The 9,448-nt window shown below is 41.4% G+C and overlaps 30 pseudogenes; all 30 read left to right on the top strand.

Annotated features, from left to right (window-relative positions):
* The first annotated feature begins 30 nt into the window (after positions 1-30).
* LOC142676816 (5S ribosomal RNA) lies at positions 31-149 on the top strand (annotated as a pseudogene).
* Positions 150-216: 67 nt separating this feature from the next.
* LOC142676512 (5S ribosomal RNA) lies at positions 217-335 on the top strand (annotated as a pseudogene).
* Positions 336-402: 67 nt separating this feature from the next.
* LOC142676977 (5S ribosomal RNA) lies at positions 403-521 on the top strand (annotated as a pseudogene).
* A 225-nt stretch (positions 522-746) lies between these two features.
* On the top strand, positions 747-865 carry LOC142677048 (5S ribosomal RNA; annotated as a pseudogene).
* Positions 866-932: 67 nt separating this feature from the next.
* LOC142676634 (5S ribosomal RNA) lies at positions 933-1,051 on the top strand (annotated as a pseudogene).
* Positions 1,052-1,304: 253 nt separating this feature from the next.
* Positions 1,305-1,423, top strand: LOC142676610 (5S ribosomal RNA; annotated as a pseudogene).
* Positions 1,424-1,835: 412 nt separating this feature from the next.
* On the top strand, positions 1,836-1,954 carry LOC142676609 (5S ribosomal RNA; annotated as a pseudogene).
* A 427-nt stretch (positions 1,955-2,381) lies between these two features.
* Positions 2,382-2,500, top strand: LOC142676552 (5S ribosomal RNA; annotated as a pseudogene).
* A 1,459-nt stretch (positions 2,501-3,959) lies between these two features.
* Positions 3,960-4,078, top strand: LOC142676895 (5S ribosomal RNA; annotated as a pseudogene).
* Positions 4,079-4,145: 67 nt separating this feature from the next.
* LOC142676511 (5S ribosomal RNA) lies at positions 4,146-4,264 on the top strand (annotated as a pseudogene).
* A 67-nt stretch (positions 4,265-4,331) lies between these two features.
* Positions 4,332-4,450, top strand: LOC142676474 (5S ribosomal RNA; annotated as a pseudogene).
* A 67-nt stretch (positions 4,451-4,517) lies between these two features.
* LOC142676590 (5S ribosomal RNA) lies at positions 4,518-4,636 on the top strand (annotated as a pseudogene).
* A 252-nt stretch (positions 4,637-4,888) lies between these two features.
* On the top strand, positions 4,889-5,007 carry LOC142676640 (5S ribosomal RNA; annotated as a pseudogene).
* Positions 5,008-5,260: 253 nt separating this feature from the next.
* LOC142676881 (5S ribosomal RNA) lies at positions 5,261-5,379 on the top strand (annotated as a pseudogene).
* Positions 5,380-5,790: 411 nt separating this feature from the next.
* LOC142676744 (5S ribosomal RNA) lies at positions 5,791-5,909 on the top strand (annotated as a pseudogene).
* Positions 5,910-5,976: 67 nt separating this feature from the next.
* On the top strand, positions 5,977-6,095 carry LOC142676716 (5S ribosomal RNA; annotated as a pseudogene).
* A 67-nt stretch (positions 6,096-6,162) lies between these two features.
* LOC142676869 (5S ribosomal RNA) lies at positions 6,163-6,281 on the top strand (annotated as a pseudogene).
* A 253-nt stretch (positions 6,282-6,534) lies between these two features.
* On the top strand, positions 6,535-6,653 carry LOC142676607 (5S ribosomal RNA; annotated as a pseudogene).
* A 67-nt stretch (positions 6,654-6,720) lies between these two features.
* Positions 6,721-6,839, top strand: LOC142676352 (5S ribosomal RNA; annotated as a pseudogene).
* A 67-nt stretch (positions 6,840-6,906) lies between these two features.
* On the top strand, positions 6,907-7,025 carry LOC142676568 (5S ribosomal RNA; annotated as a pseudogene).
* A 67-nt stretch (positions 7,026-7,092) lies between these two features.
* On the top strand, positions 7,093-7,211 carry LOC142676857 (5S ribosomal RNA; annotated as a pseudogene).
* A 67-nt stretch (positions 7,212-7,278) lies between these two features.
* LOC142676715 (5S ribosomal RNA) lies at positions 7,279-7,397 on the top strand (annotated as a pseudogene).
* Positions 7,398-7,464: 67 nt separating this feature from the next.
* LOC142677063 (5S ribosomal RNA) lies at positions 7,465-7,583 on the top strand (annotated as a pseudogene).
* A 253-nt stretch (positions 7,584-7,836) lies between these two features.
* LOC142676637 (5S ribosomal RNA) lies at positions 7,837-7,955 on the top strand (annotated as a pseudogene).
* Positions 7,956-8,022: 67 nt separating this feature from the next.
* LOC142676387 (5S ribosomal RNA) lies at positions 8,023-8,141 on the top strand (annotated as a pseudogene).
* A 253-nt stretch (positions 8,142-8,394) lies between these two features.
* Positions 8,395-8,513, top strand: LOC142676909 (5S ribosomal RNA; annotated as a pseudogene).
* Positions 8,514-8,758: 245 nt separating this feature from the next.
* LOC142676437 (5S ribosomal RNA) lies at positions 8,759-8,877 on the top strand (annotated as a pseudogene).
* Positions 8,878-8,944: 67 nt separating this feature from the next.
* Positions 8,945-9,063, top strand: LOC142676845 (5S ribosomal RNA; annotated as a pseudogene).
* A 67-nt stretch (positions 9,064-9,130) lies between these two features.
* Positions 9,131-9,249, top strand: LOC142677029 (5S ribosomal RNA; annotated as a pseudogene).
* A 67-nt stretch (positions 9,250-9,316) lies between these two features.
* Positions 9,317-9,435, top strand: LOC142676901 (5S ribosomal RNA; annotated as a pseudogene).
* The last annotated feature ends 13 nt before the right edge of the window (positions 9,436-9,448 follow it).

Here is a 9,448-nt window from a genome sequence, read left to right as displayed (position 1 = left end):
TAAAAAGGACTATGGATTAAAGCATTTAATGTCAATGGCCATTCTAAGCTGAATGCCCCTGCTCTCGTCAGATCGCAGAAGTTACACAGCTTAAGGCCTCGCTAGTACCAGTGTGGGAGACTGTCTGGGAATCTGTGGTGCGGTTGAATTTTTATTATGTTGTTTAGATTTTGTTTCACAATCGATTAAAAAGGACTATGGATTAAAGCATTTAATGTCAATGGCCATTCTAAGCTGAATGTCCCTGCTCTCGTCAGATCGCAGACGTTACACAGCTTAAGGCTTCGCTAGTACCAGTGTGGGAGACTGTCTGGGAATCTGTGGTGCGGTTGCCTTTTTATTATGTCGTTTAGATTTTGTTTCACAATCGATTAAAAAGGACTATGGATTAAAGCATTTAATGTCAATGGCCATTCTAAGCTGAATGTGCCTGCTCTCGTCAGATCGCAGAAGTTACACAGCATAAGGCTTCGCTAGTACCAGTGTGGGAGACTGTCTGGGAATCCGTGGTGCGGTTGACTTTTCATTATGTCGTTTAGATTTTGTTTCACAATCGATTAAAAAGGACTATGGATTAAAGCATTTAACGTCAATGGCCATTCTAAGCTGAATGTGCCTGCTCTCGTCAGATCGCAGAAGTTACACAGCTTAAGGCCTCGCTAGTACCAGTGTGGGAGACTTTTTATTATGTCGTATCGATTTTGTTTCACAATAGATTAAATAGGACTATGGATTAAACCATTTAAGTCAATGGCCATTCTAAGCTGAATGTGCCTGCTCTCGTCAGAACGCAGAAGTTACACAGCTTAAGGCCACGCTAGTACCAGTGTGGGAGACTGTCTGGGAATCCGTGTTGCGGTTGAATTTTTATTATGTCGTTTAGATTTTGTTTCACAATCGATTAAATAGGACTATGGATTAAAAGATTTAACGTCAATGGCCATTCTAAGCTGAATGTGCCTGCTCTCGTCAGATCGCAGAAGTTACACAGCTTAAGGCTTCGCTAGTACCAGTGTGGGAGACTGTCTGGGAATCCGTGGTGCGGTTGACTTTTTATTATGTCGTTTAGATTTTGTTTCACAATCGATTTAAAAGGACTATGGATTAAAGCATTTAATGTCAATGGCCATTCTAAGCTGAATGTCCTTTCTCTCGTCAGATCGCAGAAGTTACACAGCTTAAGGCCTCGCTAGTACCAGTATGGGAGACTGTCTGGGAATCCGTGGTGTGGTTGCCTTTTTATTATGTCGTTTAGATTTTGATTCACAATCGATTAAAAAGGACTATGGATTAAAGCATTTAATGTCAATGGCCATTCTAAGCTGAATGTGCCTGCTCTCGTCAGATCGCAGAAGTTACACAGCTAAAGGCCTCGCTAGTACCAGTGTGGGAGACTGTCTGGGAATCCGTGGTGCGGTTGACTTTTTATTATGTCGTTTAGATTTTGTTTCACAATCGATTAAAAAGGACTATGGATTAAAGCACTTAACGTCAATGGCCATTCTAAGCTGAATGTGGCTGCTCTCGTCAGATCGCAGAAGTTACACAGCTTAAGGCCTCGCTAGTACCAATGTGGGAGACTTTTTATTATGTCGTTTAGATTTTGTTTCACAATCGATTTAAAAGGACTATGGATTAAAGCATTTAATGTCAATGGCCATTCTAAGCTGAATGTCCTTTCTCTCGTCAGATCGCAGAAGTTACACAGCTTAAGGCCTCGCTAGTACCAGTATGGGAGACTGTCTGGGAATCCGTGGTGTGGTTGCCTTTTTATTATGTCGTTTAGATTTTGATTCACAATCGATTAAAAAGGACTATGGATTAAAGCATTTAATGTCAATGGCCATTCTAAGCTGAATGTGCCTGCTCTCGTCAGATCGCAGAAGTTACACAGCTAAAGGCCTCGCTAGTACCAGTGTGGGAGACTGTCTGGGAATCCGTGGTGCGGTTGACTTTTTATTATGTCGTTTAGATTTTGTTTCACAATCGATTAAAAAGGACTATGGATTAAAGCATTTAACGTCAATGGCCATTCTAAGCTGAATGTGGCTGCTCTCGTCAGATCGCAGAAGTTACACAGCTTAAGGCCTCGCTAGTACCAATGTGGGAGACTTTTTATTATGTCGTTTAGATTTTGTTTCACAATAGATTAAATAGGACTATGGATTAAAACATTTAAGTCAATGGCCATTCTAAGCTAAATGTGCCTGCTCTCGTCAGAACGCAGAAGTTACACAGCTTAAGGCCACGCTAGTACCAGTGTGGGAGACTGTCTGGGAATCCGTGTTGCGGTTGAGTTTTTATTATGTCGTTTAGATTTTGTTTCACAATCGATTAAATAGGACTATGGATTTAAAGATTTAAAGATTTAAAGATTTAACGTCAATTGCCATTCTAAGCTGAATGTGCCTGCTCTCGTCAGATCGCAGAAGTTACACAGCTTAAGGCCTCGCTAGTACCAGTGTGGGAGACTGTCTGGGAATCCGTGGTGCGGTTGACTTTTTATTATGTCGTTTAGATTTTGTTTCACAATCGATTAAAAAGGACTATGGATTAAAGCATTTAATGTCTAGACAGAGGGGCCGCTGTGGATTTAGTGTTTTTAGACTTTGCAAAGGCATTTGACACTGTCCCCCATAGACGCCTAATGGGTAAATTAAGGACTATAGGTTTAGAAAATATAGTTTGTAATTGGATTGAGAATTGGCTCAAGGACCGTATCCAGAGAGTTGTGGTCAATGATTCCTACTCTGAATGGTCCCCGGTTATAAGTGGTGTACCCCAGGGTTCAGTGCTGGGACCACTATTATTCAACTTATTTATTAATGATATAGAGGAAGGGATTAATAGCACTATTTCTATTTTTGCAGATGACACCAAGCTATGTAATATAGTTCAGACTATGGAAGATGTTCATGAATTACAGGCAGATTTAAACAAACTAAGTGTTTGGGCGTCCACTTGGCAAATGAAGTTTAATGTAGATAAATGTAAAGTTATGCATCTTGGTACCAACAACCTGCATGCATCATATGTCCTAGGGGGCGCTACACTGGCGGATTCACTTGTTGAGAAGGATCTGGGTGTACTTGTAAATCATAAACTCAATAACAGCATGCAGTGTCAATCAGCTGCTTCAAAGGCCAGCAGGATATTGTCGTGTATTAAAAGAGGCATGGACTCGCGGGACAGGGATGTAATAATGCCACTTTACAAAGCATTAGTGAGGCCTCATCTAGAATATGCAGTTCAGTTCTGGGCTCCAGTTCATAGAAAGGATGCCCTGGAGTTGGAAAAAATACAAAGAAGAGCAACGAAGCTAATAAGGGGCATGGAGAATTTAAGTTATGAGGAAAGATTGAAAGAATTAAACCTATTTAGCCTTGAAAAAAGAAGACTAAGGGGGGACATGATTAACTTATATAAATATATTAATGGCACATACAAAAAATATGGTGAAATCCTGTTCCTTGTAAAACCCCCTCAAAAAACAAGGGGGCACTCCCTCCGTCTGGAGAAAAAAAGGTTCAAGCTGCAGAGGCGACAAGGCTTCTTTACAGTGAGAACTGTGAATTTATGGAATAGCCTACCGCAGGAGCTGGTCACAGCAGGGACAGTAGATGGCTTTAAAAAAGGGTTAGATAATTTCCTAGAACAAAAAAATATTAGCTCCTATGTGTAGAAATTTTTCCTTCCCTTTTCCCTTCCCTTGGTTGAACTTGATGGACATGTGTCTTTTTTCAGCCGTACTAACTATGTAACTATGTAACTATGTCAATGGCCATTCTAAGCTGAATGTGCCTGCTCTCGTTAGATCGCAGAAGTTACAGAACTTAACGCCTCGCTAGTACCAGTGTGGGAGACTGTCTGGGAATCCGTGGTGCGGTTGACTTTTTATTATGTCGTTTAGATTTTGTTTCACAATAGATTAAATAGGACTATGGATTAAAACATGTAACGTCAATGGCCATTCTAAGCTGAATGTGCCTGCTCTCGTCAGATCGCAGAAGTTACACAGCTTAAGGCCTCGCTAGTACCAGTGTGGGAGACTGTCTGGGAATCCGTGGTGCGGTTGACTTTTTATTATGTCGTTTAGATTTTGTTTCACAATCGATTAAAAAGGACTATGGATTAACGCATTTAATGTCAATGGCCATTCTAAGCTGAATGTCCCTGCTCTCGTCAGATCGCAGACGTTACACAGCTTAAGGCTTCGCTAGTACCAGTGTGGGAGACTGTCTGGGAATCTGTGGTGCGGTTGCCTTTTTATTATGTCGTTTAGATTTTGTTTCACAATCGATTAAAAAGGACTATGGATTAAAGCATTTAATGTCAATGGCCATTCTAAGCTGAATGTGCCTGCTCTCGTCAGATCGCAGAAGTTACACAGCATAAGGCTTCGCTAGTACCAGTGTGGGAGACTGTCTGGGAATCCGTGGTGCGGTTGAATTTTTATTATGTCGTTTAGATTTTGTTTCACAATCGATTAAAAAGGACTATGGATTAAAGCATTTAATGTCAATGGCCATTCTAAGCTGAATGTCCCTGCTCTCGTCAGATCGCAGAAGTTACACAGCTTAAGGCCTCGCTAGTACCAGTGTGGGAGACTGTCTGGGAATCCGTGGTGCGATTGACTTTTTATTATGTCGTTTAGATTTTGTTTCACAATAGATTAAATAGGACTATGGATTAAAGCATTTAACGTCAATGGCCATTCTAAGCTGAATGTGCCTGTTCTCGTCAGAACGCAGAAGTTACACAGCTTAAGCCCTCGCTAGTACCAGTGTGGGAGACTGTCTGGAATCCGTGGTGCGGTTGAATTATTATTATGTCGTTTAGATTTTGTTTCACAATAGATTAAATAGGACTATGGATTAAAGCATTTAAAGTCAATGGCCATTCTAAGCTGAATGTGCCTGCTCTCGTCAGAACGCAGAAGTTACACAGCTTAAGGCCTCGCTAGTACCAGTGTGGGAGACTGTCTGGGAATCCGTGGTGCGGTTGAATTTTTATTATGTCGTTTAGATTTTGTTTCACAATCGATTAAAAAGGACTATGGATTAAAGCATTTAATGTCAATGGCCATTCTAAGCTGAATGTGCCTGCTCTCGTTAGATCGCAGAAGTTACAGAACTTAACGCCTCGCTAGTACCAGTGTGGGAGACTGTCTGGGAATCCGTGGTGCGGTTGACTTTTTATTATGTCGTTTAGATTTTGTTTCACAATAGATTAAATAGGACTATGGATTAAAACATGTAACGTCAATGGCCATTCTAAGCTGAATGTGCCTGCTCTCGTCAGATCGCAGAAGTTACACAGCTTAAGGCCTCGCTAGTACCAGTGTGGGAGACTGTCTGGGAATCCGTGGTGCGGTTGACTTTTTATTATGTTGTTTAGATTTTGTTTCACAATCGATTAAAAAGGACTATGGATTAAAGCATTTAACGTCAATGGCCATTCTAAGCTGAATGTGCCTGCTCTCGTCAGATCGCAGAAGTTACACAGCTTAAGGCCTCGCTAGTACCAGTGTGGGAGACTTTTTATTATGTCGTATCGATTTTGTTTCACAATAGATTAAATAGGACTATGGATTAAACCATTTAAGTCAATGGCCATTCTATGCTGAATGTGCCTGCTCTCGTCAGGACGCAGAAGTTACACAGCTTAAGGCCACGCTAGTACCAGTGTGGGAGACTGTCTGGGAATCCGTGTTGCGGTTGAATTTTTATTATGTCGTTTAGATTTTGTTTCACAATCGATTAAATAGGACTATGGATTAAAAGATTTAACGTCAATGGCCATTCTAAGCTGAATGTGCCTGCTCTCGTCAGATCGCAGAAGTTACACAGCTTAAGGCCTCGCTAGTACCAGTGTGGGAGACTGTCTGGGAATCCGTGGTGCGGTTGAATTTTTATTATGTTGTTTAGATTTTGTTTCACAATCGATTAAAAAGGACTATGGATTAAAGCATTTAATGTCAATGGCCATTCTAAGCTGAATGTCCCTGCTCTCGTCAGATCGCAGAAGTTACACAGCTTAAGGCCTCGCTAGTACCAGTGTGGGAGACTGTCTGGGAATCCGTGGTGTGGTTGACTTTTTATTATGTTGTTTAGATTTTGTTTCACAATAGATTAAATAGGACTATGGATTAAGGCTTTTAATGTCAATGGCCATTCTAAGCTGAATGTGCCTGCTCTCGTCAGATCGCAGAAGTTACACAGCTTAAGGCCTCGCTAGTACCAGTGTGGGAGACTGTCTGGGAATCCGTGGTGCGGTTGACTTTTTATTATGTCGTTTAGATTTTGTTTCACAATCGATTTAAAAGGACTATGGATTAAAGCATTTAATGTCAATGGCCATTCTAAGCTGAATGTCCTTTCTCTCGTCAGATCGCAGAAGTTACACAGCTTAAGGCCTCGCTAGTACCAGTATGGGAGACTGTCTGGGAATCCGTGGTGTGGTTGCCTTTTTATTATGTCGTTTAGATTTTGATTCACAATCGATTAAAAAGGACTATGGATTAAAGCATTTAATGTCAATGGCCATTCTAAGCTGAATGTGCCTGCTCTCGTCAGATCGCAGAAGTTACACAGCTAAAGGCCTCGCTAGTACCAGTGTGGGAGACTGTCTGGGAATCCGTGGTGCGGTTGACTTTTTATTATGTCGTTTAGATTTTGTTTCACAATCGATTAAAAAGGACTATGGATTAAAGCATTTAATGTCAATGGCCATTCTAAGCTGAATGTGCCTGCTCTCGTCAGAACGCAGAAGTTACACAGCTTAAGGCCTCGCTAGTACCAGTGTGGGAGACTATCTGGGAATCCGTGTTGCGGTTGAATTTTTATTATGTCGTTTAGATTATGTTTCACAATCGATTAAAAAGGACTATGGATTAAAGCATTTAATGTCAATGGCCATTCTAAGCTGAATGTCCCTGCTCTCGTCAGATCGCAGAAGTTACACAGCTTAAGGCCTCGCTAGTACCAGTGTGGGAGACTGTCTGGGAATCCGTGGTGCGGTTGACTTTTTATTATGTTGTTTAGATTTTGTTTCACAATAGATTAAATAGGACTATGGATTAAGGCTTTTAATGTCAATGGCCATTCTAAGCTGAATGTGCCTGCTCTCGTCAGATCGCAGAAGTTACACAGCTTAAGGCCTCGCTAGTACCAGTGTGGGAGACTGTCTGGGAATCCGTGGTGCGGTTGACTTTTTATTATGTCGTTTAGATTTTGTTTCACAATCGATTAAAAAGGACTATGGATTAAAGCATTTAATGTCAATGGCCATTCTAAGCTGAATGTCCCTGCTCTCGTCAGATCGCAGAAGTTACACAGCTTAAGGCCTCGCTAGTACCAGTGTGGGAGACTGTCTGGGAATCCGTGGTGTGGTTGACTTTTTATTATGTCGTTTAGATTTTGTTTCACAATCGATTAAAAAGGACTATGGATTAAAGCATTTAATGACAATGGCCAGTCTAAGCTGAATGTGCCTGCTCTCGTCAGATCGCAGAAGTTACACAGCTTAAGGCCTTGCTAGTACCAGTGTGGGAGACTGTCTGGGAATCCGTGGTGCGGTTGACTTTTTATTATGTCGTTTAGATTTTGTTTCACAATCGATTAAAAAGGACTATGGATTAAAGCATTTAATGTCAATGGCCATTCTAAGCTGAATGTGCCTGCTCTCGGTAGTTCGCAGAAGTTACGCAACTTAACGCCTCGCTAGTACCAGTGTGGGAGACTGTCTGGGAATCCATGGTGCGGTTGACTTTTTATTATGTCGTTTAGATTTTGTTTCACAATAGATTAAATAGGACTATGTATTAAATCATTTAACGTCAATGGCCATTCTAAGCTGAATGTGCCTGCTCTCGTCAGATCGCAGAAATTACACAGCTTAAGGCCTCGCTAGTACCAGTGTGGGAGACTGTCTGGGAATCCGTGGTGCGGTTGACTTTTTATTATGTTGTTTAGATTTTGTTTCACAATAGATTAAATAGGACTATGGATTAAGGCTTTTAATGTCAATGGCCATTCTAAGCTGAATGTGCCTGCTCTCGTCAGATCGCAGAAGTTACACAGCTTAAGGCCTCGCTAGTACCAGTGTGGGAGACTGTCTGGGAATCCGTGGTGGGGTTGAATTTTAATTATGTCGTTTAGATTTTGTTTCACAATCGATTAAAAAGGACTATGGATTAAAGCATTTAATGTCAATGGCCATTCTAAGCTGAATGTCCCTGCTCTCGTCAGATCGCAGAAGTTACACAGCTTAAAACCTCGCTAGTACGAGTGTGGGAGACTGTCTGGGAATCCGTGGTGCGGTTGCCTTTTTATTATGTCGTTTAGATTTTGTTTCACAATCGATTGAAAAGGACTATGGATTAAAGCATTTAATGTCAATGGCCATTCTAAGCTGAATGTGCCTGCTCTCGTCAGATCGCAGAAGTTATACAGCTTAAGGCCTCGCTAGTACCAGTGTGGGAGACTGTCTGGGAATCCGTGGAGCGGTTGCCTTTTTATTATGTCGTTTAGCTTTTGTTTCACAATAGATTAAATAGGACTATGGATTAAAGCATTTAACATCAATGGCCATTCTAAGCAGAATGTCCCTGCTCTCGTCAGATCGTAGAAGTTACACAGCTTAAGGCCTCGCTAGTACCAGTGTGGGAGACTGTCCGTGGTGCGGTTGACTTTTTATTATGTTGTTTAGATTTTGTTTCACAATAGATTAAATAGGACTATGGATTAAGGCATTTAATGTCAATGGCCATTCTAAGCTGAATGTCCATGCTCTCGTCAGATCGCAGAAGTTACACAGCTTAAGACCTCGCTAGTACCAGTGTGGGAGACTGGCTGGGAATCCGTGGTGCGGTTGACTTTTTATTATGTCGTTTAGATTTTGTTTCACAATCGATTAAAAAGGACTATGGATTAAAGCATTTAATGTCAATGGCCATTCTAAGCTGAATGTGCCTGCTCTCGTCAGATCGCAGAAGTTACACAGCTTAAGGCCTCGCTAGTACCAGTGTGGGAGACTGTCTGGGAATCCGTGGTGCGGTTGACTTTTTATTATGTCGTTTAGATTTTGTTTCACAATCGATTAAAAAGGACTATGGATTAAAGCATTTAATGTCAATGGCCATTCTAAGCTGAATGTGCCTGCTCTCGTTAGATCGCAGAAGTTACACAGCTTAACGCCTCGCTAGTACCAGTGTGGGAGACTGTCTGGGAATCCGTGGTGCGGTTGACTTTTTATTATGTCGTTTAGATTTTGTTTCACAATAGATTAAATAGGACTATGGATTAAATCATTTAACGTCAATGGCCATTCTAAGCTGAATGTGCCTGCTCTCGTCAGATCGCAGAAGTTACACAGTTTAAGGCCTCGCTAGTACCAGTGTGGGAGACTGTCTGGGAATCCGTGGTGCGGTTGAATTTTTATTATGTCG

This window comes from Rhinoderma darwinii (genome assembly GCF_050947455.1).
Source record: "Rhinoderma darwinii isolate aRhiDar2 chromosome 2 unlocalized genomic scaffold, aRhiDar2.hap1 SUPER_2_unloc_30, whole genome shotgun sequence".
Lineage (NCBI taxonomy): Eukaryota > Metazoa > Chordata > Amphibia > Anura > Rhinodermatidae > Rhinoderma > Rhinoderma darwinii.
The sequence above is the reverse complement of the archived record's forward strand: the minus strand, read 5'-3'. Positions and strand labels throughout refer to the sequence as shown.